Source organism: Echinops telfairi, unplaced genomic scaffold (genome assembly GCF_000313985.2).
Source record: "Echinops telfairi isolate 266 unplaced genomic scaffold, ASM31398v2 ScPeMD7_22;HRSCAF=79, whole genome shotgun sequence".
NCBI classification, from domain to species: domain Eukaryota; kingdom Metazoa; phylum Chordata; class Mammalia; order Afrosoricida; family Tenrecidae; genus Echinops; species Echinops telfairi.
In genome coordinates this window covers 4,075,591-4,080,017 of record NW_022103919.1, presented here as the reverse complement: position 1 = coordinate 4,080,017, position 4,427 = coordinate 4,075,591, and the positions used below count along the sequence as shown (strand labels likewise).

The following is a 4,427-nucleotide window of genomic DNA, read 5'->3' as shown; positions in this document are numbered from 1 at the left end:
GAGAAAATGTTTTGAGAAATGATGTACAAATGCGCTTTAGACAATTGATGTGTGTATGGATTGGGATAACAGTTGTATGAGCCCCTAATAAAATGTTAAAAAAAAAAAAAAAAAAAGATGGTGGCTTAATTTTGGCCATCCAAGGGGGGAAAAAAAAAAAAAGACAGGAAAGAAAGAAAAAGATCAAAGTGGATGTCAGAGAAGGGACTCTGAAATCTGCTCTTACAGTAAATGGAAGAAATGACACCATCAAAGAGCTAAACAGAAATTTCAAGTGGCAGCTGGAGAAAAGAAAATATTATAATGCAACATGCAAAGATCTTGTGTTAGAAAACCAAGAAGGGAGAACATACTATTCTCAGTATATCTCCAGATTTTTTCAGTTTAAGTTATACATGTAAGCCCCCCCGATTACATGTAACCACATACATCACAGGAAGGGTTGTACCATAGGCAATATGAGCAATGGGTGGGGGGGTGATCTATGAGTGTACACGCAATAGGAAGGGGAGGGATTAGGGGTACACATGTGACAAGATGGGCGGGTCCTAGAGTCAAGATGGCAGCCTACCTCTGGTCATCCTTGAATTGGCTTGACCTATTCTGAGCTCTCCTTCAGGAAAGCATCCACTACCCTATCAGCAGGGGGTGGGCCCCACTCACAGTAGGACGGACAGTAGTGTCTGACTGCCCTCTATGCAGCTGACCCCACGATGTGCTAGGAAGCAGCATGACAACCTGGGAGGAAACCTTTCTGTTCTCACAACTCAGTGACCCTACAAGATAAGGGTACAACTGCCCTGCGCTGTGAATTTCCAAGACTGTAATAACTGTTTATGGGAGTTAAAAGTGCCCCCCCCTCAAGAAGTGGTTGATGGTTTCAAACTGCCAACCTTACAGAACACAGCCAAACGGGTAAAGATTACATCACCAGGGTACTTAGGGGAGCAGAAAACCTCATCTTTCTCTTGAGGAGCAGCGGATGGTTTTGAACTGCTGACCTTGAGATTTTCAGGCCAATGCATAACCACTGTGACATCAGGGCTCCTGGTTTCCGAAAGCAGAGATGTCAATTTTGTGATACTCCTTTCCTCTCTGTGCAGTGCAGTGAATTACTTGAAGCTGCCCTTCTAGCCACCGTCTTTGTAATGCTCAAAGAATGGGTGAGACTAAGCAAATGATGTGCGTGTGGTTCACCAATGGTACAGGACAAATAAAGGGCAGGGAACCTAATCACTGGAATCCCCAGGGGAGCCCCTTCCCCTAAGGAGCTCTGGGGATGCAGAGGTTATGCACTGGGCTGTGATCCCCAAAGGCTGGCAGTTTGAAACCACCAGCCTCTCCGAGGGAGAAAGACAGGGCTTTCTACTCTATAAACAGTTACAGGCTGGGAAATGCACAGGGGCAGTTCTACCCTACCCTATAGGGTCACTTGATGTCAGGGAATTTGGCTTTGGGGCTTTGGGTCCCTTCCCCTAGAGCAGTGGTTCTCAACCTTCCTAATGGCTCGGCCCTTTAATACAGCTCCTCATGTTGTGGTGACGCCGCCCCGCCCCACCATAAAATTATTTTCGTTGCTATTTCATAACTGTAATTTATGAATCGGGGGACTCCTGTGAAAGAATCGTTCAACTGCCAAAGGGGTCGTGACCCACAGGTTGAGAACTACTAGTGTTACAGCTCTTTTAGAATTTGTGTAGCAGGTTTTCTGTTTTTTTGTTTTTTTTCCGGGAAAACCCCAACAACAGAAAAAAGGAGAGAGAGAGAGAGAGAGAGAGAGAGAACCACTGCCCTAGATAATTAAGATTCACTAGGTTGCAAATTAGGAGTCCAGGGATTTGTGTTTGCACCAGATCCCCAGGTGATTCCAACTATCAGCCAAGTTTGGGAACCTAGGGTCTATTCAGGGCTCCTCAAACTTTTTAAACAGGGGGCCAGTTCACTGTCCCTCAGACCATTGGAGGGCTGGACTATAGTTTTAAAAACACTATGAACAAATTCCTATGCACACTGCACATATCTTATTTTGAAGTTAAAAAAAATGAAGCAAAAACACCCAGCGGGCCGGATAAATGTCCCCGGTGGGCCGCATGTGGCCAGCGAGCCGTAGTTTGAGGATGCCTGGTCTATATGAAATCGGAAAAAGTTTTTACAGCTTCTAAAAACTGAAGAATAACACTAAAATTTGTATTACTTATATAGCAGCCTACAGATCAATATGTGAAAAAAGCCAATTAGACTATACTGTAGGAGCCCTGATGACACAGTGGCTAAGTACTCAACTACTAATCCAGAGATCAGTTTGAACCCACCGGCCATTCCATGGAAAAAAGATGAAGCAGTCCACCTCTATATAGTATACAGCCTTGAACACTGTTTGCAAGTACTTATTGGCCATTTGTGTGTTTTTACTAACCCTGTGGACGTGGCAATTCTGCCCTTTCCTACATGGTCACTAGTAGAGGCAGAATCAACTCAGCAGCAATACGATGTACATTAAAACCCATTTGTGTCAAAATGACTACATATTAACATACAACATGCATTAGTATATGAGGGGGGTACCCCCCAAAAAAAAAACAGATTAAAAGCTCCACTGGGTGGAGCTTTCATAGTATGCATTTTTCTTATTAGGTGAGCATCTAGCAACTGGCTGAGTTAGTGCACCCAGTGGCGTTGCCTGGGAAGGTTCTGTTTACAGTGAATTTTTAGTAATGGCCAATTTAAGAAAACTGTGCACCTGTGAAGCTTTGTTTCCAGCACTGGGGAAAATGCCACAGGATCTGTTGTGATGTTGAACACAGCTTACAAGGAAAAACTCAATTTTTCAAGTGGTTTTCTCATTTCAAGAGAGGTGAAATGTCAATTGATGACAAACTCTGTTCCAGATGTCTATCAACTTCCTAAAAGGATGAAAATGTCCACTTGTAGTGAATTGTGGATTTTGTTCAACCTGGTCAGAGTGTTCATCAAGCTTTCTATTTAGAGGTTCTGAAAAGATTGCCTAACAGGGTCTGACAAAAAAGGCCTGATTTGTGGCAGACATGGTTTTGCCATCATGACCATGCACCTGTTCACACAGCCATGTCAGGGGGCCAGTTTTTGGCAAAAAACAGCATGCCTCTCTTGCCCCACACACCTTACTCACCTGACCTCGCTGTGACTTTCTTTTGGTTTCCTCGAATGAAAAAGGACATGAAAGGACAGCGATTTGCTGACATAGAAGAGGTGAATAAAAAACGAGGGAGGTGCTGTCAGCCATCCAACAGATGAGTTTGAAAATGTTTCCAAGAATGGAATCACAGATTTGACAAATGTATTAAGTGTAATGGACAATACTTTGAAGGTGATAAGGTTGTTTTGTAAAAAAATTTAAATACATAGCTTTGCGGGGGTGGAATTTGAGGGTTTTGGGGGGTGTATGTGTATGAAAAACTAAAGTATTAAGCTACATAGCGAGTCATCTCAAAGGGTTGAGACTTACAGGCGATCCTTATGGTTCTAAATTAGCGTACATATTGCTTTTAAAAACAAGCTTATAGTACTTTTGTAATCAGAAGAGAACAAGGGGGAAAAACCTTTTCAGTGAGGATTCTGTGTTTTCAGAAGTTGAGAGAAAGAAAACACAGGAAGGGAGATCATATTTGGTTCAGCAGAGGTGGAGGGGCAGTGAAAAAGAGCAAGACCCTCGGCACGATGGATGGACACAGCGGTCACAACAATGGGCTCAAGCATGAACAGTCCTGAGAATAGTGCAGGCCCAGTTCTCAAAGACACCTAACATGAGAGAGTGGCCTGTCTGGCAAACCGTCTGTCTCTCCGCTGCAGGAAGCTGCCCTGGTGGAGTGGGGGGTTATGTGCTGGGCTGCGAACCGTGAGGTCAGCTGTTTGACACCACCAGTTACTCCTCAGGAAAAAGACGAGGCTTTCTGCTCCCTCAAGAGTTTGTCCTGGAACCCCCCAGGGGCAGTTCTGCACTGTCCGGTCCAGTCGCGTGAGTCGGCATCGACTCGATGGCAGTGAGCGCACTGGGAGAATCCCTGCATGTTGGCGCTGGGAAATACAAACTTACAACCTCTAATCCCCAGATCCTGAACGTTCTGAAACCCAAAGCTTTTTCCTAAGTTTGACACCAACTCATTTGGTAGCAAACCCCGGATCTGAATTCACAAGAAGATAGTTAATGGCTTTGTAGATCCCCTTGCCCTGCCCTGTCCTCTTTTAGACATTTTGCTGAAGAAATTTTTATTTTATTTTATTATGGGATGCTGCTTTCTAATAGCCAAAAAAACCTCTCAATTCTCACACACACCTGACCTCAGATTTGTGGATAGAGGGTTGAGAGCCTGAGTTAGCTATTAAAGATGTTAGATTATTATCGTCCTTAAAAATGCCAGGCTTATGAACCATCTGGAGGAGAAAACAAC

The 4,427-nt window shown here is 44.0% G+C and overlaps 1 pseudogene; it reads left to right on the top strand.

Annotated features, from left to right (window-relative positions):
• The first annotated feature begins 1,669 nt into the window (after nt 1-1,669).
• Nucleotides 1,670-1,741, top strand: LOC115869171 (annotated as a pseudogene).
• The last annotated feature ends 2,686 nt before the right edge of the window (nt 1,742-4,427 follow it).